Below are 25,592 nucleotides of genomic sequence, written 5' to 3' on the forward strand. Positions count from 1 at the left end.
AAGCTTCAAAAGTTTGAACTGAGCTTTGAACAAAGCTAGTCAGAAAGTGAAAAGTGAGAAGAGCAAAGAGATTGGAGATGGAATGTCATATGTGAGGAGCCATTTTCTTTGGCACATCAAGTACATAAAAGGAAGTAACAGTGTTTTCTACAAATGGATAAAACAGACTGTAAATTACTCTACAAACAAGTTTTTTAGCTAATGGTATAACAGCTTGTTCTAATCTCTGGTCCTATTCACAGACCCAGGTTAGAAAGTCATACTTTTTATATAGTAAGTGAGCCCCCAGCTCCACCTGGTCTCCACCTCCTGGGAAGCCTCTCTCTGTGTTAATGTTTCTGCAGCTGCCAATCAATACCTTTTGAGCTGGTGGCAAGCCCTCCCCATTACAAGCAGCCATACAACCCTATTCGACTCCACATTCACTAATCACTACTCAAGGTTTCCTCTCCACTTTGACAGTTTTCCCCTGCCCTGCACTGAGAGAGAAGACTTGCCAACTTCCCTTTTCCTGGGCTGCTTGACCTTTAAGCACATGATGGAGGTAGTTACAGATTTATGGCTTTCGAAGCTCCCCAGATACAAAACCCACAGCTTTAACTGGATAACAAAAGGGAGGCTTTTAGAGTGAAGAACCCAAACTTCCCACAACCAAAAATAGAATAGTATTTCAACCTTGCCTCATTTTGGTCTCACATTTGAAACAACCATTTTTAGCTCAATGTTTTTGGAATATGCATGGCCCCCCGACATCGTTCTATACCAAAGCTTCTTAAACTATGGGTCTCCACCTCATATGGGGTTGTGTAACTGAATGTGGGGGTCATGAAAAATTTGACTACAGTAAAAGGTTATGCATACTTATTTTATATACCTATTTATCTGGTTCACGTAAAAATTTCTCATGCAAAAAGGAGTTGTGAGGGGAAAAAAGTTTAAGAAGCCTTGTTCTATACCAGGTAAAAAAAATGAAAGTTCAATAAGTGTTTGATCAATAATAATAAGCTCCTTGAGAATAAGGACTGGTTTAACTTTTGTCTTTGTATTCCTGGTAATGTGGCAGAGAGCTACTCTATCTTTCAGGGAGGGGGACAAAATGATCTTAATACAAATACTACATTTAGATAGTGCTTTGAGGTTTGCAAAATCCTTTTCATACTAACCCTGAGTGATAGGTACTATTATTATCGACCTCATTTTACAGATGGGGAAACTGAACCTGAGAGAGTTTAAGTGTCTTCCCCAGGCCTGCCTCTCTCACACAGCTAGTAAATATCTGACAAAGGGCTTTGCCCCAGGTCTTCCTATCTTTAGCTTAATGCTCTGCTATTCTTCTCTCTATAACGTTATTCTAATAATGTGATGAAGACTTAAGGGCACCAGATGAGCTCCTCAAAGCATAGGCAGTGCAACTTAATTGGGCTTTGAGGACAGAATTAGCCTTCACTACTGTCTCCTCCTAGGTGGCTAGCTTCTAGCCCAACATTTTGATAGGGAATCAATGAATACATTGGGCTGGTTTCCATGAATTTATTGGATTGTTTTGGGCAACAAAATCATCTGAGCTTTCTGTGGGTCAATACTTAGGTCTTCCCCCTATTGGTACTATTAACTTACAGAACATAGAGAAACCAAGAAAACCCTTACAGCTAAAACAATTTCTGCAATAGCGAAGCAGCATGATGTAGTAGACAGAAACCTGGACTTTAGGAGAATCTGGGTTTGAATCTTGCTTTAGGTACTTAAGAACTGTGTGCTTCTGGGCAAAGCCTTTAAAGTCTTTATGAACCTGTCATTTACACCTCTACGGATGCTGATCAACCAACCCCATGATGAATCATGATGGCAGAGGACTGATGATAAAACAGGCTACCCACTTCCTGACAGAGAGGTAATGGACTCAATTACAGAATGATGCATATATTGTTTGGACATAGCCCATCCAGGGCTATGCATACACACACACACACACACACACACACACACATACACACACACACACACACACACACACACACACACACACACACATATATATATATTGGGGGGTGAGGCAATTGGGGTTAAGTGACTTGCCCAGGGTCACACAGCTAGTAAGTATTAAGTGTCTGAGGCTGGATTTGAACTCAGGTCCTCCTGAGTCCAGGGCCAGTTCTCTATCTACTGTGCCACCTAGCTGCCCCTGAATATATTTTTAAACAAAGGTTTTCTCTTTCTTTTTTTTTCCTTTTTCAATGGAGAGGAGGAGAAAGGGAGAGAAAATAGATTTTCATATTATAAAATTATAAAATATAAAATTCTCTGGGCCTCCTTTATCATCTATGAAGATCTCAAACTCTTTTTTCAGCTTTTAATCTATGATCCCATGGATAGGGCTATATTTTACATTGTAGAGTTCAGAAAAACCAGGTTTTATATCATGGTTAAGCTGATTACCATCTGTGTGACCAGGGGTAAATCACTTCAGCAATTTGGGACTCAGATTTCTTTTTCTTTTTCTTTATTCCCCCTGTTAAATGAAGCATTAGATGATCTCTAAGATGTCCTCCTGTTCTAAATCCTTTGAAACCTTTTAGAACTTCAATTTCCTGATCTATAAAATGGGGACAATAACACATTATTTAATTCATAGAGTTGTCATAAGCATTGATAATATGGAAGATAATGTAACTTTATGACCAAAAAGCAGCATATATTTGTGCTATTATAATTTCACAGAGGATTCTGGGTGGACGCTGGCTGAGGAAGGTCGAGCTCTCTCTTTCTAGGTAATGTAGAGTTTTTGAACTCTTCTGGGAGCCATGTGTTCTCCCTTAGACAATATGGTGCTGGGGGGTTTTTGGCTTATGTTAAATGTGGTCAATGCTCTCCTAACATTTAATAGGATTTAAGAATTGCTGGAGCAGCCAAATCCACAAAAAGGATGGAGTGAGATTATTCTCCAGCCAAAGATGGCTTAGAAGGTCAGCAGGAAAGGTCTGTTGTATTGGGGTGAGAGTGGAGCTCAGACCTGGGCCACACCAACATAGATCCAGCCCCAGTCAGGCCATTCCAGAGAAACAGGCCTCCAGAGCCTTTGAATTGGCTGCAGTGGTGGCTACCTCTGGAACTCAGCTCACAGACAGACCAATGAAGTGGTCAGGTGGTTGGCTGGAGGGAGATTGCAGGGATCTCTGCTGGCACTGAGGCAGAATTCTGTTGTGTTGCCCATGCTCAGAACCAGAAAGCAGTCTTGATCGGTGACTCAGAAGGGAGAGGGGCACATGCACACCACTGCTTGCAACCCCAGTGAAACAGAATTCTGTTCCCAGGTTAAAGAGCAAGTAGGCCTGTGGTTACTTATGGACCAGAGCACAAGCCAGGGGAGTGTAGAACATGTCTCTCCTTAACATGTAGCACCTGGGACCCCCTAAAGCTTGGGACATATACCCTGGAAGCAATGCCCCACTTTAAGAAGGAATTAAAAGTCAAGAAATAGTCTAGGAAAATGAGCAGACAGAAAAAAAAATCTGACCCTATAAAGCTTCTTTGGTGACAAGGAAGATCAAAATATACCCTCAGAAGAAGATAACAGTCAAAGCTCCTACATCCAAAGCTTTGAAGAAAAATATGAATTGGTCTCAAGCCATAGAAGTGCTCAAAAAGGACTTTGAAATTAAAGTTAGAGAGGTAGAGGAAAAAAATGGAAAGAGAAATGAGAAAGATGCAGGAAAGTCATAAAAAAAGTCAACAGCTTGAAACATTAAATTGGACAAATGGAAAAGGAGGTACAAAAGCTCTCTGAAGAAAATAATTGTTTAAAAATTAGGATTGAGCAAATGGAAGCTGATGATACAATAAAGCAAAACCAAAAGAATGAAAAAAAAATAGAAGGTAATGTGAAATATGTCCTTGAAAAAACAACTGACCTATAAAATAGATCCAGGAGAGATAATTTGAAAATCATTGGACTACCTGAAACCCATGAGAAAAAAAAGAACTTAGACATCATCCTCCAAGAAATAGGGAAAATTGCGCTGATATTTTAGAAGCAGAAGGTAAAATACAAATTGAAAGAACCCACCGATCACCTCCAGAAAGAGATCCCGAAAGGAAAACTTCCAGGAATATTATAACCAAATTCCAGAGCTCCCAGGTCAAGGAGAAAATATTGCAAGCTGCCAAAAAGAAACAATCCAAGTACTGTGGAGCCACAGTCAGGATAACACAAGCTCTAGCAGCTTCTAAATTAAAGGATCAGAGTGCATGGAATGATATTCCAGAAGGCAAAGGAACTGGGATTACAACCAAGAACCACCTACCCAGCAAAACTGAATATAATCTTTCAGGGGGAAAAATGAGAATTCAATGGAATAGAGGACTTTCAGGCATTTGTGATGAAAAGACCTGAACTGAATAGAAAATTTAACTTTCAAATATAAGACCCTAGAGAAGCATAAAAAGGTAAACAGGAAAAACAAATCATGAGGGACACTTCTAACTCATAAGAAATTTCTCATTATTAGTGCTGCTGAATGGAGTATACTTAGGCAGAGGGCACGGGTGTGAGTTGAATATGAAGGGATGAAATCTTCGAAACATTAAAATATTTTTTTTGGTGGGGCAGTCAGAGTGGGGTGACTTGCCTAGGGTCACATAGCTGGTGAGTGCCAGGTGTCTGAGCCTGGATTTGGGCTTGGGTTCTCCTGGGTCCAGGGCTGGTGCTTTGTCTACTGTGCCACCTAACTGCCTCACATTGATATCTTTAAAAAAATTAAGGGGGGGAGAGGAATGCACTGGGAGAAAGGGAAAGGGAGAGGTGGAATGGGGTGTAGTATCTCACATAAAAGAAGCAAGAAAAAGCTTATGTAGTGGAGGGGAAGATGGAGGAGGTATGGGGGAATGAGTGAGCCTTACTCTCATCAGAATTGGATCAAAGAGGGAATAACATACACACTCAATTGGGTATAGTAATATATCTTGCCCTGTGGGAAAGTGGTAGGAGAAGGGGATTAAGGAGGTGGGGGTTGAAAGAAGGGAGGGCAGATTGGAGGAGGGGGCAGTCAAAAGCAAAACACTTTTGAGGAGGGATTGGGTGAAAGAAGATAGAAAATAGAGTAAATATCAAGAAGAGGGAATAGGATGGAGGGTAATACAGTTAGCAATAGTAACTGTGAAAAAAATTTGAAGCAAGTTTGTCTGATAGGCCTTGGTTCTCAACCATATAGAGAACTGAGTCAATTTGTTAAAATGAGAGCCATTCCCCAATTGATAAAATCAAAGCCACCTATGGTCATAAGAAATATGGACAAAGGACTATAAAGCCATGCATATTCAAAATTAGGGTGATGCCCATCAATTGGAGAATGGCTGAACAAATTGTGGGATGAGATTGGGATGTGTAATTATTGGAATGACGCCACCTGCTGGAGACTTACTGTAGAAAAGTTCCGCCATGAAAGGAAGGTCTTTGAGGGCAAGAACATGCATCTTTTCTTTGGTGTCAGGAAGTGACGTTTGCTAGTGGGAGGAAGAAGGGGGAGCCTGGCGCTCTGTCTCGCTCTCTTTCCTGAGGACTCCAGTGGAGAAGGGAACTAGAAATGCACTCTCCCTTTAATAGATAGATGAATCTAGGCCTTTTCTTCTCTCTTTACCAAATTCTTATTCTCCTTAATAAATGCTTAAAAGTCTAACTCTTGCTAAAGCTTATAATTTATTGGTGGCCACTCATTAGATTTTAGAAAGTCTAGCTAGAATTTTAGCCCTTAACAGATGGAACACTATTGTGCTATGAGAAATGATGAGTAGGATGCTATCAGAAGGAATTATGAAAAATGCAATCCATCTACAGAGAAAGAACTTATGGAATCTGAATATATTTTGCATGACTATACATATATAATTTATACTGAATTGCTTGAGTTTTTTGGGGGGGGGCAGGGCAATGAGGGTTAAGTGACTTGCCCAGGGTCACACAGCTAATAAGTGTCAAAGTGTCTGAGGCTGGATTTGAACTCAGGTCCTTCTGAATACAGGGCTGGTGCTTTATCCACTGCACCACCTAGCTGCCCCGTTGCTTGAGTTCTTAAGGGGGGTTGGGGAAGGAGGGAGGAAGAGAATTTGGAACACAGAGTTTTAAAAATCGATGTGAAAATTTGTTTATACATGTAATTTGGGGAAAATTCTAAATAAAGAAATAAAGAAATAAATTCATAGAACAGTTAGGTTGCTTAAATGTATTCATGAATAATCTGTAGAGTTTTTTGGTCCAGCAAATGGAATTCCTTAAATCAACAAATCAAAACTGCTCCATGACTGAGTAGATCAAATGATCATAGATTGGGAGAACATAGGTTCTAATTTGGAAGAAACCTCAAAGTCATCTAGTCTTCCCTTCTATTTTATAGATGGGAAAATTGAGACCCAGAGAGGTAAAGTGATTTTTCTAAGGCCACATGGGTAATAAGTTGCAGAGCTAGGATTAGAACCCAGGTCCTCTGTCTCTAAATGCAGCATAACTCCTGTGCAGTTGTCTGAGGCATACAGAGGTTGAGTGAATTGCCCAGGGTCACCCACCTAGTTAAGGGTCAGAGGCTGTGTTACATTGCCCCTTGAGACCCATTTCAGAAATACATCTTTACTTCAATTACAGGCATAAGTATCAGAGTTATTCTACTCTGAAAAGTTAAAGTATTACAACCACAGTTTTCTTTGAACTAGATACATTCAAATCAAATCAACTTACTAAATACTTATTGAGTACCTACTATGTGTGGGATACTATGGGTCTTACAAAGATTCATGAGCCCTGATTGATGTCTTCAAGAATGAAGGGCTCATTTGATCTTCTAGCTTCCTTCAAATGTAGATTGCACATGAGTTATAAACTAATTGGAACACAGTGGGCTGAATAACAGGAACATTCCTTGGCAGACTGGGAGGTCTTAAAGCTTTTCACACTAAGCACAGTGGTTCTGTCTGAGCTTGTCATATCATTGCTGGTCATCTACATTACAACACCAATGTTTTTAGTTTATTAATAAAGCTTCAACTTTCCTTGTCTCACCAAGAAATTGGCTATCATTTGAACATGAAAACTATTGACTGCTGTAAGAGAAAGGCCACTGCTTACAGGACAGAGCAGTGTTATTTTGTGGTTACTTGGCCCATCTTCTTCAAGGAGTCCAATCCATTTATTGATTGAGTATGGAAACAATTCACGAGTCTCAGTGGGGCTGGACACAGGCATAGGATGAATGGTATCAAAAGGGACAGGAATGAGCAAGGCAGATCGAAAACGGCCCTTTCAAGGTATGGTAAGGCACAGAATCAAATTGGCAGCAAAGCATGAGATATGGGGGCACTGTCAGCCAGAGCACAAACACAGAAAAATAACCTCAAATGATGTAGCTCCTTTTATTCTTTTTTTTTTTTTAGTGAGGCAATTGGGGTTAAGTGACTTGCCCAGGGTCACACAGCTAGTAAGTGTTAAGTGTCTGAGGCCAGATTTGAACTCAGGTACTCCTGACTCCAGTGCCAGTGCTCTATCCACTGTGCCACCTAGCTGCCCCGCTACTTTTATTCTAAAGCAGCCCTGGGCCTAGGCAGAGGCTAAAGGCCTTGCAAATGTTGGCTACCACTATTTCATGAATAGAGAGAAGCTCCTGTATAGTCAGCATGGGGTAGTTGGGTGGGGGGAACCAACTCAGAATGTAAGTACTATGAGGGCAAGGAGTGGTTTATTTTGACCTTTAGTATCTCCAGCTTGTAACAGTGCTGGTCACAGAGTGGATGCTTATTACATGTTTGCCGAACAGATTTGAACTGAATCAGTCTTTTTGGCTACAGTTATACAAATGGGCAACTAGGTGGTACAGTGGATAGAGCACTGGGCATGAAGTCACATCTTTGTGAGTTCAAATATGGCTTCAGATACTTACTAGCTGTGTGACCCTGAGCAAATCATTTAACTCCATTTGCTTCAGTTTCCTCATCTGTAAAATGAGCTGGAGGAGGAAATGACAAACCACTCTGGTATCTTTGCCAAGAAAACCTCAAATGGCGAGAGTTGGACTATTGATTGAACAACAACAATACAAATGGGCTATGGTAATGTTACTTACGTTGCTCAAGCATTTTCACATACATATTTTGTATGATCCTCATAAAAAAGGCAGGAGGATTTTCATCATTCCTCTTTTTTTTAGAACCATAGAATGTTAGCATTAAAAAGCAATGTTGGGCAGCTAGGTGGTGCTATGGATAGAGTACCGGCCCTGGATTCAGGAGTACCTGAGTTCAAATCCCACCTCAGACACTTGACACTTACTAGCTGTGTGACCTTGGCCAAGTCACTTAACTCCAATTGACTCACCAAAAAACAAAACAAAACAAAACAAAAAGCAATGTTAAAAATGATCTAATTTCATATTACATAGGAGGAAAACGAGGCTTTAAGAGCTTAAACGGCTTGTTCAAGGAGAGTCACACAGCTAGTCAATGGCAGAGGCTGGATTTGTAAACTGGTTTCTTCTCCTCACCATCTGGATGATATTGGATAAGTTGATTTGCCTCTCAAGGCCTCAGTTTCCTAATTTGTAAAATGAGGGAATTACACTAGATTACCTCTAAGGTCCCTTTCAGCTCTAAATCTGTGATTCTATGATCTCACTTCAAGTTCAATGCTCTTTCCACCAAACTACAGGCTATCTTGAAAGCGCTTTCATAAATACTTATTGATTTATTGGTCCAGAGATCACAGTCACAACACCACAGGCTTTTAGGGCAGTTTTGAAAGTAAACATTTGCATAAGTCTAAAAAATTGAGAGAGCAAACCTAAAGGGACTCAGGAGATTTGTCTTTCCTGTAAGTGGGGTTTTTGTTAAAGTTTAATGGTGTGTGTGTGTGTGTGTGTGTGTGTGTGTGTGTGTGTGTGTGTGTGTGTGTGTGTGTGTGTACAGGTGGTAGCAGGGACCTTGGGAAGAGGGAAGGGAAGATTGATATGCTGGGTGTATTGGCTGCTGGAAGACATTAGTTTTTTCTTAACCTATTGAGAATGGAAGCAGCAGGCCATGAGGGCACCATTTAGTGTAGGAAGACTGTGGTGCACTGAATGGTTCCCCAGTGGCCCGAGGGCATGAATAAGCCTAATGAAGCACTTGACTCCAAGAGAATGACTCAGGCAGGAGGGTATTTTTGAGAGCCAAGCTTGAAAGCTGAAATTTATTTTAAACATGCCCTTGTTTGCAGGTTGAATATATTTGTCTTCAGATAAAGGTGAAGTATCTCCTCTTTTTATCTATATTTCCCTTACTGCATTTCTGAGCATGTATTTAATTCCACTGGAAAGGATACTTTTGCATCTCTGGGATCTTTAATATATCAGAAGGGATAGGGAACAGAATGGATAAGGTCTCCATGCCTGGAGTGCACTCTCTCCTCACTTCTGTGTCTTGGAATCTTCAGTGTTTCTTTCTCTCTCTCTCTCTCTCTCTCTCTCTTTGTGGGGCAATGAGGATTAAGTGACTTGCCCAGGGTCACATAGCTAGTAACTGTCAAATGTTTGAGGGCAGATTTGAACTCAGGTTCTCCTGAATCCAGGGCCAGTGCTTTATCTACTGTGTGACCTAGCTGCCCCCAACCTTGAGTGTTCTTGACACCACAACTCAATTCCTAAATGAGACTTTTTATTAGTGCTATCTACCTTCTGAAATTGGTGTAGATTTTATATTTCCTTACTTGCATATGAAGCATCATAAATTTAGAGATGGGAGAGACCTACCTTAACAAATATCTTTCTTGGGGGCAGCTAGGTGGGGTAGTGGATAAAGCACTGGCCCTGGATTCAGGGGGACTTGAGTTCAAATCTGGCCTCAGACACTTGACACTAGCTGTGTGACCCTGGGAAAGTCACTTAACCCTCATTGCCCCACCCCCCTCCAAACCAAAAAAACCCCCCATGTATCTTTCTTCAAATCTAGCCCTCAAAAACAAAACAAAACAAAACAAAAAAATAATTCACCTCAAGGCAGGGACTATTTCATTTTTATGTTTTCATATCCCAAGCACCAAAGTGTCTTACACATCTTAGACCCTTAATGAAAGTTTGTTGAATTGAATTGCATCTAGCCCTGTCAACACTTGAAACCACTTGGGATCTAAGTTAAGTTTTAATGGCAGGGGTTCAGGACTGGGTAGATTATTGACAAGGAAGAGAGCTTGGGACATCAAGTCATTTTGGAGGCGCTTAGGCAATTTTGAGCCTGGAGAGAACAGTTTCATCTAGGTCATCATTATCTTCTTCAAGATTCTGTTTAGGTGTTTTCTCCATGAGCTTTTAATTTCCAAATTTGTCTCAGGATTTCTTAGCCTGTGATCTGCGAACTTGCTTTAAAGATACTTTTTAATAACTATCTTTCATTATGATTGGTTTCCTTTGCAATCGTTTATATTTTGCTTTATGCTTTAAAAATATAGTTTTGAGAAGGATTCTTCATAGGCTTCACCAGACTGTTTGAAATGCCAGAGATCCTGGATACAATAAAGGTTAAGAATCAGTGTGCTAGGGGCAGCTAGGTGGCACAGTGGATAGAGCACCGGCCCTGAAGTCAGGAGTCCCTGAGTTCAAATCTGGCCTCAGACACTTAATACTTACTAGCTGTGTGACCCTGGGCAAGTCACTTAACCCCAATTGCCTCACTAAAAAAAAAAAAAAAAGAAAAAAAAGAATCAGTGTGCTGGGGGGTAGCTAGGTGGCACAGTGGATAAAGGCACTGGCCCTGGATTCAGGAGGACATGAATTCAAATCCGGCCTCAGATACTTGATACTTACTAGCTGTGTGACCCTGGGCAAATCACTTAACCCTCATTACCCACCCCCCCCACCCCAAACCACCACAACAAAAAGAATCAGTGTGCCAGGTATAGGCATTCTCCCCCTTTTCAAATCTTTTATGCCTCTATTTGATCTTGTCTAAGTATTTAACGTATTTTAACTTGTATTATAGTAATATGTATATCCATCTCATCTTTGTATTAGAATGTATCCTCTTTGAGGGCAGACATTGTACCTTGGTTCATCTGTGCATCCCCAGTGCCTGGCACAGTGTCTTTTATATAATAATAAATGCTTAATGTTTTTATTGAGTTGAATTGACATTGCCTGGTATAAAGGATAGTGGTATAATGGCTTATTCTGGTGCCCTTGTAAGGTTTTTCTCCTCCTACTCCTCTTTCTCTTCCTCTTCTTCCTCCTTCCTCCTTCTCCTATACTTATTCCTCTTTCTCCTCCTTCTGTATAACATGCAATTTAGTGATACCGGAACAAATTTTCCTAGGGTGCTAGGGTTCAGTTTTCTTAGAGCCATCATGGGGAATGGGATAAACAAGACCTTACCTGGCCTTTACATTGGCAGCTCAGCTAATGTATAAGTCAGAGGAAAGCACAGGTGTGTGCCGTGATTCAGATCAGCAGTTGCAGACCAAATTTTCCACCCTAAACTCTCATTATTGCTTCTTTTTCAGTATTATATGCCACACGGGAGAGGAAGAAGATGGCACGAGAGCAAATAAGCCACAATCCCTAAACCAGACAAACATCCAGGAACACTTTCCTTGCCCCCCACATAGCTAGAGCATATTCTCTACTATTGCTTAGTCCTGCCTTCTTTCCTTTCTTGCTCTTTCTGGCATTTGTTCAGTTTTCCTCCCAAGAAAACTGTAGCTCAGTACAATTCCTGGCCCTCCTTTTGCCTTTCTTTTTTTCTCTAAATCCCCAACCTTTATATTTTAAGCAAAAGAGGGTTTTTTGTAGGGTACAAGAGGAAAGAGGTCTTATTAGTGAGTCTGTTTTTTTCTTTCAGTGTTGAATGCTGCTCATCTCTGTTTCCAATCTCTGTTTCTCTTTCCCTCAATTAATGAGAGTCTCCCTTTAAACAATGCCTAGTTTGTAAGGGGAAAAGTCACCTGCCCAGACCCTTCCCATCCTGAGAAGTCCCAATCCTGGTCCTGTCCTTTCCTAACTGGAGTGATTAGCGTGCCACATATGCTTCAACTCATGGAAGACGAGATATTTGAGCCACCAGCTTTTGATGAGACTTCTCAATTTCCTGCCTCCCTGCTCTCCCTCTGTCTCTATAGCCAGTGCCTTTTTCTGCATTTTATTTAGAGAAGTGATAGGCATGAGGGAAGTTGTTGAGTTTGAGTCTCTGACCTCCACCCACTTTAGTGTGATGGGTTCCAACAGGCTACCTAAGGTGGATAGAAGGATTATAGGACTGGGGTAGCATGGGAAGGTCATTCCTTAAGCTAGGCAGAGAATTTATCTGAATCTTGGCCCTTGAAGAGAAAAAGGTTGTTGGGGAGGGGAGAAACATGCTGTGGAATTTTTTGGCAAACACTAAGGAGCTCTTTGCTCTAGACCTCCAATTTGTCTATTTCCCCTTACCCTATGTTACCTACTCTTCCCTCTACAACAAATCAATATGATAGACTTTTCTGCAGAAAAACCCACTATCTCCTATTTACACCAAGGCCAGTCAGATAGTTATCAGTTTCCAAGTCACACCAATGATCTGCCTGCTTCTTGGTGTCCTACACACCTTTACAGAATTGGCACCAATTGTTCTCATTCACAGTGGCATATGTCGGGGAAGGAACTGTCCTGTAAGAATAGTTGTGCATGGGGGTGGCTAGGTGGTGCAGTGGATAAAGCCCCAGCCCTGGATTCAGGAGGACCTGAGTTCAAATCCGGCCTCAGACACTTGACGCTTACTAGCTGTGTGACCCTGGGCAAGTCACTTAACCCCCATTGTCCTGCAAAAAAAAAAAAAAAAAAGAATAGTTGTGCACATGCAGCCCTCCCCACTCCAGCCCAGCACTATCCAGTCTCCTGTGTGGAAAACAGCCCCAAGCAAGTGTTAGAGACACAAGCCAAAAACTGGATTCCAAGCTCTGGGTCTACTGTGATCATCTCTGCTTCTAAGACCCTTGAATCCATGTAACAACCTTATGCTAATGTGGTCAAAATGGATAAAAATCTAGTAGTTGCATTTGTTGGGGGAGCTTGAGAGGCTATGAAATAATATATTTATGCCTCTGAGCACAGCCCAGCATCAGAACATCTGTGAGTGAACCATGGATTTAGAAGCTGCCACACATCAAGAGACAAAAGAGGATAAAATTATAATAAAATAATAAAATAAGCAAAATAAATATGAAATTGGGCAGAAGGACTTATTTAGATCAATAAATATATTTGTAGTTGACTTGGTTGTATATCCTATGCACCTTGCTATTCTTATCTTCTAGAATTTACTGCATGAACCTTCTGTTCTAGATAAACTTGTAAAGTCACTATCCCCCCTAAATAAAGTGTGCACCATAAATCAAGGCCAAAGCTGTTCTGTCTGGAATGCCCCTCTCCTTCTTCATATTTTGTAGAACTGCTCTTTGTGTAAGGGCCAGCTGATGCCCTGTCATATCATCCACACTTAGTGATGGCTCCTTCCTCTTAACTTCTGAAGCATTTGTTTTCTGTGCCATTGATTTAATCCTCAGAATCACAGAATCTCAGAAACCTCAGGATTCAGCTTGTTCAGCCCATACTTGAGCAGGAATCACTTGTATAACTATTAGCAACAGGTCCTTGTTGAACTTGAATGAATGAACTTGAACATCTCCAATGCCATAGAGTTCTCTAGTTCCTGAGGCAACCCATTCCACTTTTGTATAAAGAAAACTTTTCTTCTAGTGGGCTGGAATAGCCTTTTGGTAATATTTATTAATATCATTTTGATGCCCAGAATAGCATCTATGGTTGTTTCCCCTTGTCACTTACTCACAAAATAATGAATGATGATGCTCTGCCTGATATAAACTGAATTATAGTTTAAACAAATTATTTTGTCCTAAAGCCTCTATTTGTAGGCATGGGACTAGTAGCCTAACCCAGGGAGCTTTTGTGCTGGCAGTTTTTGGGCTTGGAATTTGGCTGGCTTAGTCTTTGGGCTTGGTAGCCTTGGAACATTGAACTTGGTGACCTTAGAGTTAGTCTTATTAAACTAGGCTCTGAATTTCATGACCTTGGGATCACACTTGGTGATTTTGGCTTTGGTTCTGGTGGCCTTGGAATCAGACCTAGGAATTTAGGCTTCAGACTTAGTGGGCTTGAGATCAGACTTGATGGGGTCAGTAGGTTCGAACCTTTGGTTCCATGGGCTTGGTAACCTTAGGATCAGTGGTAACCTTAGAGTCAAGCTTGGTGATTTTGGGGCCTAGAAGTTTAGTTCAAACTTTGGGACCTGGATATTTGGTGGAAGTCTTAGGGTAGTTCATCTGCTGGGGGTCTAAGGGCCTGTGGGCTTAGTGATCTTGAGTCTGAGGAGCTCAGACTAGGGAACCTTGTTGCTGAGGATTCTTGATTGTCCTCTGCTAGGGTATTGATGATTTTGGCAATATGAACTTGCATCTTCTTCAGTCCTTCTTATCATTTTTTTTTTTGGTGAGGCAATTGGGGTTAAGTGACTTGTCCAGGGTTACACAGCTTGTAAGTGTTAAAAGTGTCTGAGGCCAGATTTGAACTCAGGTCCTCCAGAATCCAGGGCTGGTGCTTTATCCACTGTGCCAACTAGCTGCCCTTCTTCTTATAATTTTTTTGCAAATCACATGTTTCTCAGAAACTTGGGGTCAGTCCCTTTTAGAGACCCGAATCTTAGTGACATGGGTTCCTTGGTGCCATTTTTGTGTTATTTGAGTGACTGGTCACAGGTAGTGTTGTTTTCAGTCTTGGACATCTTTGTGCTTCTGCCTGATGTGCCAGACACTCCGAAGACTTGGAGGGACCAAGAGAGAACAAAATCTCAATGTCTCATAAAGCTGGGATCCTTAAACTTCTTCCAATTGTGACCCCTTTTCACCTGAGAAATTTTTGCATGACCTTGGGTATGTAGGCATATAAAACAGGTATACAAATCAAATATTTACTGCCAAATTTTTCTTGATCCCTACATTCATTTACATGACCCCATATGGGGTTGCAACTCAAAATTTAAGAAGCTTTGTCATAAAGGATAACCTTTTCCATAATACTGACCATGTTACTGACATATTAGAATGTGAGCTCCCTAAGAGCAGGTGCTTTATCCCCTGCATTTTGCACAGTGCTTCCCACAAAATAAACTCTTTTTTTTTTGGTGGGGCAATGAGGCTTAAGTGACTTGCCCGGGGTCACGAAGCTAGTAAGTGTCAAGTGTCTGAGGCTGGACTGGAACTCAGGTCCTCCTGAATCAAAGGCCAGTGCTTTATCCACTGTGCCTGGTACCAGCTGCCCCAAAATAAACTCTTAATAATTGCTTCACTCAGGACCTACATGAACTAATGCTGAGTGAGATGAGCAGAACCAGGAGAACATTGTACATAGTATTGTAATGATTGGAATGACACCACCTACTGGAGACTTACTATAGGAAAGCTCCACCATGAGGAGAATGCCTCAGAGGGCAAGGCCATGCGGCTTTTCCTTGCATCAGGGTACTGTCCACCAAGGCTACCAGCCAATCAACTTGAGGAGCCTCCCATTTTCTAGGAGGGGACAGGAAGGAGGAAGGAGGGCCTGTGCGGAGAGATCTGTCTCTTTTGGGTTCCTGACTTTATGGTGGTGGTGGTGGTGGCAGAGGACTTCACAGGAAAATTGAGGAAAGATAAGATTGCCATGCTATTGGAATTCTGTTCTCAATCTTTCTCTTTCTACCTTTCAATAAACCCTTAAAAACCTAAACTCGTTTTATCAGTGATTTTAGTCAGTTTCCCCCAAAACTGGGGGAACAGATTAGAACCCACATTTACAATCTTAAATTACACAGTATCAACAACATTGTGTGTTGATCAACTGTCATAGATTTGACTCTTCTCAGCAATAGAATGGTCCAAGATAGTTCCAAAGGACTCATAATGGAAAATGCTCTCCAAATCCAGAAGAAAAGAACTATGGAATTTAGATGCAAATTGAACCATACTATTTCTCTTTTTTTTTCTTTTTTGAGGTTTATCCTTTTTGCTCTGATTCTTCTTACACAGAATGACTAATGCAGAAATATGTTTAATGTGATTGTACATATATAACCTATATCAGATTGCTTGCTGTCTTGGGGAGGGAGGAGAGAGGGAGAAAAATTTGAAACTAGGAATATTATAAAAACAAATGTTGAAAACTACATGTAACTGGAAAAAATAAAATAATATTATAAAATATTTTTAAAAATTGCTTCATTCATTCATATTATGCCTTGTATTTTAGCTATGATATGCCCATTTCTTATTTCCTTACTTTACTGAAAGTTTCCTGGGGGCAAGGACCAGCTCCTCCTCCTCTTCCTCTTCCTCCTCCTCCTTAGCTTTGTGTGTGCAAAAATTTACTAATTTCAAGTAATTAAAATGATCAATTTTATTTCCGGTGATCCTCTCTATCTCTTGTTTGGTAATAAACTCTTCCCTTATCCACTGATCTGACAGGTACATTTTTTCATGCTTCCCTAATTTGCTTAGAATATCACTCTTTATGTCTAAATAATTTACTCGTTTTTACCTTATTTTCTTATACACCAGAGAAGTTGGTCTGTGCCTAGTTTTTTTCCAAACTGATTTCCAATTTTCTCAGCAATTTTTGTCAGTGAATTCTTACTCCAAATGTTTGGCTCTTTGGATGTTTACTATGGTCAGTTAGTACTGTGTATTGTATACTTAATCAATACTGATTAGGTATATTACTGATCCACCACTCCATTTAGTAGCCAGTAGCAGATTGTTATGATGATTACCTCTTTGTAATATAGTTGGAAATCTGGTACTGTAGGGCCACCTTCCTTCACATTTTTTTTTCAATGATTCCCTTTTGTTTTTTGACCTTTTTTTGTTTTTTGAGCTTTTGTTCTCCCTGAAGAATTCTGTTATTATTTTTATGGTGCTATAAAATAATTCTTTGGCCGTTTGATTGGTATGGCACTAAATAAGTAAATTAACAGGTTAAAATTGTCATTCTTATTATACTGACTTTGCTGAATCATGAGCAATTAATATTTCTCCAATTGTTCAGATCTGTCTTTATTTGTTTAAGAAGTAAGTTGTGATTATGTCCACATAGTTCCTGGATTTGTCTTAACAGGGATGCTCACAAGTATTTTAAATTGTGTGTGGTTAGTTTAAATAGAATTTCTCTTTCTATTCCTTCCTCTGGGTTTTGTTGGTATAGCATAGAAATGCTGATGACTTATGTGAGTTTGTTTGATATCTTGCAACTTTACTAAAGATGTTAATTGTTTCAACTCGTTTTTTAGTTGATTCTCTAGGGTTCTCTAAGTTATACCATCATATCATCTGCAAAGTGTGATGGTTTTGTTTACTCTTTGCCTATTTATATTCATCCAATGTCTTTTTCTTGTCTTATTGCTGCAGTTAGCATTTCTAGTACAATATTGAACAGTTGTGGTGATAATGGACACCCTTGCTTCACTCCTGATCTTATTGGGAAGGTTTCAAGTTTATCCCTATTACAGATAATGTTTGCTCTTTGCTTTAGAGAGATACTACTTATCATTTTCAGAAAGTCTCCATTGATTCCTGTGCCATCTAGTGTTTTTTTTTTTTTTTTTTGCGGGGCAATGGGGGTTAAGTGACTTGCCCAGGGTCACACAGCTTGTGTCAAGTGTCTGAGGCCGGATTTGAACTCAGGTACTCCTGAATCCAGGGCCGGTGCTTTATCCACTGTGCCACCTAGCCACCCCAACCATCTAGTGTTTTTAATAGGAATGGGTATTGTATTTTGTCAAAGGCTTTTTTCTGTGTGTATTGATATAACAAAATGTTTTTGTTTCTGTTGTTGATATGGTCAGTTTTGCTGGTAGTTTTCCCCAATATTGAACCAGCCCTGCATCCCTTATATAAATAACTGCCTAGTCATAGTACATGATCTTTGTGATATATTGCAGTAATCTCCTTGCCAGTATTGTAGTTTTGCTTCAATATTGATGAGAGAAATTGGTCTACACTTTTCTTTCTCTGCTTTTCCTCTCCCTGGTTTAGGTATGAAAACAGTAGATTTCATAAAAGGCATTTGATAGAACTCCTTCCTTATTTTTTCGAATAGTTGATATAGTATTGGGATTAATTGTTGCTTAAATGTTTGGTAGAATTCACTTGTAAATCCATCTGGTCCTGAGAATTTTTTCTTATTTATGACTTGTTCAATTCATTTTTGTAAGATAGGGTTATTTAAGTATTTTATTTCCTTTCTTAATTTGGGCTGTTTATATTTGTATAAATCTTCATCTATTTCACTTAGACTGTCAGTTTTACTTGTACGTTATTGGGCAAAATAATTCCTAATAATTGTTTTAATTTCATCTTCATTGATAGTAATTTATTTTCTTTTTCTTTCTTTCTTTTTTCTTTCTTTTTTTTTTTTTTTGCGGGGCAATGGGGGTTAAGTGACTTACCCAGGGTCACAAAGCTAGTAAGTGTCAAGTGTCTGAGGTTGGATTTGAACTCAGGTACTCCTGCATCCAGGGCCGGTGCTTTATCCACTGTGCCACCTAGCTGCCCCTATTCTTTTCATTTTTGATGATGATAATTTGATTTTCTTCTTTCATTTTTTGAATCGTTAATCGAAGATTCATCTGTTTTATTTTTTCCCATCTAATCAGCTCATAGTTTTATTCATTATTTCAATTTTTAAACTTTCAATTTTATTAACCTCTATTTTGATTTTCAGGATATCTAATTTGGTGTTTGAGAATTTTAAAATTTGTTATTTTTCTAGTATTTTTTTAAGTTGCACACCCAATAATAAATTGCTCTTTCTCTCTTTTATTGATGTGCATGGTGGAGATAAAAATAGAAGTTACAAAACAGCATCTGGCCCTGTGTCCAGTGCTAGAACAGGGGTCCCCTGTAATCTCTTTCTGACCAGTTGCCAGGTTTCCTTCCCATCTCTGGCTTGAGGGCTCCTGAAACTACTGCTGCTTTTGTAGCCACCACTTAGTCCCACCACTGATGTTTCATCCATGTGGATGCTGTCAGCCTCTACTCCCATGTCATAGATCTCTCCTTCTGACCTCTTGTGTTGTGTTGGGATGAAAGAATATTTCTTTTTCTTTTTTTTTTTTTTGTGGGGCAATGGGGGTTAAGTGACTTGCCCAGGGTCACACAGCTAGTATGTGTCAAGTGTCTGAGTTCGGATTTGAACTCAGGTCCTCCTGAATCCAGGGTTGGTGCTTTATCCACTGCGCCACCTAGCTTCCCCATGGGATGAAAGAATATTTCACCTTGACCTTTTGTTGGCTTTGATTTGAGGCATTATTTTAAAGTTGTTTGGAAGGGAATGTTGGGAGAACTCAGCTGATTTCTTCCTCTATTCTGCCATCTTGGTTTTACCCCTGGAAGTCCCATCCTTACATTTTTCTTGGGTCTTCTTGATTTTTCTTGTATCCCTCACAGGAAGCCTAGTACAGGATTTTGTTGAATATAATAAATGCTCATATAGTATCTGGTAATTGCCTAACGATTTGGTTTTTAGTTCTCTCTCTCTCTCTCTCTCTCTCTCTCTCTCTCTCTCTCTCTCTCTCTCTCTCTTCCTCTCCATCTCACTTCCTGGTTCACTTTCTCTTTCCATTTGCATTTTCCCTATTTCTAATATTAACTTTTAACATATTGATGCATGAAACTATCTTCTAATGTTCAGTAAATCCTGTCATAAAACTTGTAAAAATGCTATTGTATTGTTAATTTTCTCTGTGTATGTTTCTCCCTAAGGATATTATAAGTCCTTTATATGCAGGAGCCTTGCCTTATGTGTCTTTGGATCTGTAGCACTTAGCACTGGGGTTTCCACATAGGAAGTGGTTAATAGGTGTTTGCTGATAATATAGTAAGCACAGAGAATATGCCCCATTCTAGGGACTTGCAATCTTATTTAATTTTTCTGACTGTATTTGAGTGGGGAGTTAGCCATACACATGGGGCTAACCAATAAAACAGCATCCAGGTACCACATTACTCTGCCTGACTTCTCTCTTTACAGACAAACCTATTTAATTCATCCTGCCAACCCCTAAGTATGATAGAGAACTAATGTGCATGAGCTGTGTCTTATGGCTAAGGAAACAAAGGAAGAGGTGAAAAGCTTAGGCAAGGTACTTTAATAATAGTAAAAATAATAACAGCAACAATAACCCCATATTTAATACTTTTAGGTTAGCACAATTCTTTAAACATATCATCTCACTTGACACTCTTTGGTCCTCAGTTTCTTTATTTTGTATAATAGAGGAACTGGACTAAATGATATCTAAGGTCTCTTCTGGTGCTTATTTTCCATGAAATTCAATGAGGCTTCTTATGGGTCCCTCCTGTGCTCACTGGGAGTCACAGAACCTTTCATCAAGTTTCATCTTTTCAGGATAACAGTGAAGAAACCAAGTACTTATAATCAGCCAGTGTATCATTAATAGAGATTTGGGGGTTTAAAACAGATGAAAATCGTGGATTATAAATGGATGCTAAAGTAGGTAACACAAAGGAAATGTTACTTCTCATTACTCTCCGTCCCCACTGCTCGCTTTGGGTAGTGATTTATTTAATGATAATCTCAGGTCACTCAATATACTGTTACACACCAGAAGGTACATGTGCATATAGAACGAACTGACTGAATTCAACTAACATTTATTTAGTGGCTACTGCATGTAAGACTTTGCCTAGTACTGGAGATACGAGAGAATATTAAACAGTTCCTGGATTGGAGGAGTTTACATTCCCAGGGAGGTGGAAGACAGCAGGGGGGAAGGACACAAGCACATGAGGAGATAAATACAAAGTTTTACAAAGTAATTTGATGAAGGAGAGAATATTAATAACTTTGGGGATCAGAGAAAGCCTTATATAGGAAGTGAGTTGGCTTTTTGAAGGGATCTATAGGTTCCAAGTGGCAGAAAGGGGAAAAATTATGCCTAGGCATGGGATATTATATATATAGATATACACACATACACACACATATAGCTATAGGCTGTGAAAAAGCACACAGGAGGGAGATGGCATGTTGTGTAAAAGAGAAGACTAAATAGGATAGTCTAAATGGAATGTAGAGTTTTTGAGAGAGCATAATATGTAACCAATTGGCATCCATAATTTGGAGATGGATTGTGAGGATCGCAGATACAAATGAACAGAAATTTCAGTCTCAACCAGGGCTGGACTATTTAGAGATCTTCAGGTAACGTGTTTCTGACTTGTTTCCAGCTCTAGTGGTCTTATGCCCAGTTCTTAAAGAGTTCGGATTGAGAGTAGTATTCTTGGGTTTTTACTCAGGCTCTTGCTTCTCCTCTTCTTCCTAACTCCTAACTCCTGGTTTGTTCTCTCTACAGATTTTAGGGAAGCCAGGGAGGTCTTTACTTCTTTTTAGCCCAGATGCTCAAGGTTTCTGGGGCAGTGATGTTCTTGGGATCAATAGTCAGTGCTAGCAGGAGAATGGATGAGGATTGAGGAAACTATGGAGAGAGAGGAGAGAGGAGAGAGGACAGGGAGAGGGAGAGGGAGAGGGAGAGGGAGCAGGAGAGAGAGGGAGAGGGAGAGGGAGCAGGAGAGAGAGAGAGAGAGAGAGAGAGAGAGAGAGAGAGAGAGAGAGAGAGAGAGAGAGAGAGAGAGATAAGGAGACAGACAGAAATGGAGAGACCGAAACACAAAGGCAGAGAGAGACAGAGACAGAGAAAAAGAGAGACACGGAGGGAAACATAGAGACACATAGGAGGTGGTTAATGTGTTTGCTGATGATAAGCATAGAGAATATGCCCCATTCTAGGGACTTGCAATCTTAAATAAGATCTATCTGACTGTATTTGAGTGGGGAGTTAGCTATACACATGGGATAACCAATAAAACAGCATCTAGGTATCATGATACTTTGCCTGACTCCTCTCTCTACAAATAAATCTATTTAATTCATCCTGCCAACACTTAAGTGTGATGGGGAACTAACATTCATGAGCTTCCCTGTCTTATGGCTAAGGAAACAAAGGAAGAGGTAAAAAACTTAGGCACGGCATTTTAATAACAGTAACTAACAATAACAAGAATAATAACCCATGTTCATATAGTGTTTTTAGGTTAACACGATGCTTTAAATACATCATCTCACTCGACAGAGACCAAGAGGCAGTGGCACAGAAAGAGAATGAGAAAGGGACACAGATAGGAAAGAAGGAGGGGTGAGGGCGAGGGCACAAAAAGTGAAGCAAAGGTCATGAGGTGAAGGAAATAGGAAAATTCCATCAGTTGGTAGCATCATCCCCACTTGGGATATGGCCAGTAATGCAAGGGCTTTAAGTGGAGAAGGGACATTCCATCTAACACTATATGCAGGGATTTTGTGATATAATAGGAACCTAGAAATTATGGGGGGCATAAAAGTACAAATAAATGGGAAGAGAGAGTGGGAAGAGAGATGGATAAGGGCTTGCCATCTCCAAATGAGGCGATGTCCTCAAATGCCCCGCTGTGATTATAGGGGGTGTCCTCTAGTCCAGAGGTACAGTGGAAAGGGTACTGCCTCTGGAATGTGAAGACCTAGGTTCGAATTCTGTGTCAGTTACTGCCTTTGTGACTTTGGGTGAGTCACTTAACTTCCCTGGACTTTAATTTCCTCCTCTGTCATATGAGAGGGGACTGGACTAAAAGATCTCTGAGGTCTCTTTCAGTTCTAAGTCTCTGATTCTGTGATCTCTCTGGTTAGATCCTTTCCCCACCTTCAATAATTAGAAAGCCTTTAGTGATTTCTGTGCTGTAGGTTCCCTGTCCATCAATGCAGATCACAGCTCTTCTCTGCTGTAGTTTAAAAAAAAAATCATTAGCTGATGATTAATGGCGACAGACTTCACAAAATCTGCCAGGCTGATCCTTAGATAACAGACATAGAATCTGCTACTGGTCTGTTAGAAGCCCTTTGAACTTGATATAGCTTACCAGGCCTTGAACTTCTCTGGAATAGCTTTCAAGAACCCAGAGTCACCTCCAAGCTGCAATGAACTCTTGGAGGAGGACTGCATTCAGCAAATTTCTAGAATTTAAGTGTTTGCCACGTTGCCCTTTCCCCTTGCTGTTGAAATCTATTTACTTCTATACAGTAGTCATAAAACACGACTTTAAATATCTTTAGCAGCAGCATTCTACCGGTTCACAAGATGGAGGACATTGCTCTCTCTTCTCTGTGGGTGACCCACTACACCATTGTAATCACAACCCAAACAAACTCAATATCCTGGTGGAAGCAAGAAAAGCAACAATGTCCATCAGACCCATTGTTCAATTTTAGAAAATGTGATTGTTGCTATTGTCGCTGTGTTAAGTTTTCAAATTCAACCTTTAAGAGCGTTTTTTTTTTGGCACTTTACCTGCAAACCTATTAGATTGCCTTCCCATGAGCAGTGGTGACTTGGTTGCATGGTGTGAATGCTTCAGGTATGGCCGATTGACAGAATAACGCCTTTCAATTTAATTATCCTAAAGGCAACAACTTTTTGCATCTCTAATGTTTCAGGAAGCTGTGAACTCATTTCCAAGCCACCCACATCTTTTTGTACTATGCAGATTCCCTCTGTGTTCTTCCTCAGTCCTCCACAGGGGCTCATCTCATATGCTGAGGGCTTTACTCTAGATTGCTTGACGTGGTTTGGATATTCACAGAGTGCATAGGTTGTAACATTAGTCTAGCATCAGCTTCTATTATATCATCTTTCCACCTCCTTTTCTGGTTGTACAACACCCTCCCCCTCTCCAATTCCCCTCCACCCCCTGCCGATGATATCCTTTATATGGCTTCTACTGCACAATTCTTCATTGATGACATGCTGTACCCTATTCATAACCACCATATGTCTTTCTATTGTCCTTTGTGTTATCTGCAATGTTAATTCTATCAGGAGCAAAGTAAACTTTTTATTAAAACAACTAAATTATAGCAGTAAGCTGGAAAATAGTTGTAGAAAATATTTAAAATACACACACACACACACACACATATATATGTGATTGTGTACTTTGCTGATTCCTTTTCTGTTCTATGACTCTGGAAGGGTATATATTATTCACAATAAAATGGGACAGATAAAATGATGTGTATATCTATATATGTGTGTACGTATGTGTGTGTGTGTGAGAGAGAAAGCAAGCAAGAGAGACAGGCATGATCAGAGATGGGGTGGGGAGAGAGACAGAGACAAAGAGACAGAGATAGGGTCAGAGATGGATAGGAGAGAGAGAGAGAAACAGAGACAGAGACAGAGGCAAAAACAGAGAGGGAGAGAGGAAGCATTATTTTAAAAAATATACTTATATTAAGAAATACAAGAAAAAGAAAGGGAAGCATATCAGAGAATACTTGAGTAAGGACTACTGATATCAGAAAGAGAAGGGATATTGTCTTTGGAATATAGTATAACTCACTTAGACAAAAAGAGGAAACAAATGAAGAATTTTGGAGGCAATACAATCCTGGCACAGAGCACAGAAAGAGTTATGACATAGTAATAAGGTAGATAAGAATGGGATGGACAGGGAGTAAACTGTCTTGACATCAGCCAGAGCTTGCTCTCTCTGTCTCTGTCTCTTTCCTCTCTCTCACTCTTTGTGTCTCTCTGTTTCTCTCTCTCTCTCTCTCATTCTGCCCAAAGTAGAGTGGCTAATTATTTCTTGATTTACTTAATGATATTTTTATCCTTCCAAACATGTTGAAACCAACATAAGAAAATTCTCTATATCTGATTCTCACCTTAAGTGGGTAACTCATTATTGGAAGTAGCCATTCCATTTGGGTGGTTGGGATACCAAGGAAGAAAAAAAAACCTTGAGGATTACGCTTAGATTTTTATAAAACACATTTCAAAGAGTTCACAAGTACATAGGTTCCCATGGTTTCAAATTCTACAGGCTTAGCCCCAGGAGGAATTAGTAAATGAATAAATGAAAAACACTTGGGAAGCGCATAAACTTTGTGCTAAATTCTGAGGATACAAATATAAAGATAAACCATCTCTGTCTTCAACATGTTTACATTCTAATAAAAAGAACCTATCTATATTCGCATATAATTAGACATCATGCATATATGTAACAAATATACATATGAGTATATATAAATATATGCATATATACATGTTATATATGAGTATAATTTGTTTTTCAATATTATATGCACATACATACACATACACACATACATGGCAACTAGCCTGGAAAAGCTGTTCTTGGATGAGAAGTCATAGGTATGATAAATGGAATAATAAAACAATTGATGGATATGCCCTTTCAGAGGCAAGGATATTGTTGATTGGATTAGAGTTTTTGGAGCAAAAAGTGGACAAGGGGTGGGGATTCTCCTTATGATGGCGGGGGAGTAGATAATGGTTGGGGTAAAGTCTAGTCTCAGTATGGCTTTGCTCCACCCAAGCATGGTCCCTGGGTATGTGGTTTGGAGGGTAAAGCTGCATCATGTTGGGAGTGCTAAAACTCAGAGTGAACCGAGGCCAAAGAGAAACCATAAGGATAACAGAAAGGTGCTTGTTGTCTC

The sequence above is a fragment of the Dromiciops gliroides genome, chromosome 2, assembly GCF_019393635.1.
Source record: "Dromiciops gliroides isolate mDroGli1 chromosome 2, mDroGli1.pri, whole genome shotgun sequence".
NCBI lineage: Eukaryota > Metazoa > Chordata > Mammalia > Microbiotheria > Microbiotheriidae > Dromiciops > Dromiciops gliroides.